The sequence below is a fragment of the Physeter macrocephalus genome, chromosome 11 (assembly GCF_002837175.3).
Source record: "Physeter macrocephalus isolate SW-GA chromosome 11, ASM283717v5, whole genome shotgun sequence".
Classification (NCBI taxonomy): Eukaryota; Metazoa; Chordata; class Mammalia; order Artiodactyla; family Physeteridae; genus Physeter; species Physeter macrocephalus.
In genome coordinates this window covers 138,140,088-138,140,509 of record NC_041224.1, presented here as the reverse complement: position 1 = coordinate 138,140,509, position 422 = coordinate 138,140,088, and positions in this window count along the sequence as shown.

Here is a 422-nt window from a genome sequence, read left to right as displayed (position 1 = left end):
TTTATTGGCATAGAGTTGCTTGTAGTAATCTCTCATGATCCTTTGTATTTCTGCAGTGTCAGTTGTTACTTCTCCTTTTTCACTTCTAATTCTATTGATTTGAGTCTTCTCCCTTTTTTTCTTGATGAGTCTGACTAATGGTTTATGAATTTTGTTTATCTTCTCAAAGAACCAGCTTTTAGTTTTATTGATCTTTGCTATCGTTTCCTTGATTGCTGTTTCATTTATTTCTGATCTGATCTTTATGATTTCTTTCCTTCTGCTAAATTTGGTTTTGTTTTGTTCTTCTTTTTCTAATTGCTTTAGGTGCAAGGTTAGGTTGTTTATTCAAGATGTATCCTGTTTCTTAAGGTAGGATTGTATTGCTATAAACTTCCCTCTTAGAACTACTTTTGCTGCATCCCATAGGTTTTGGGTCATCG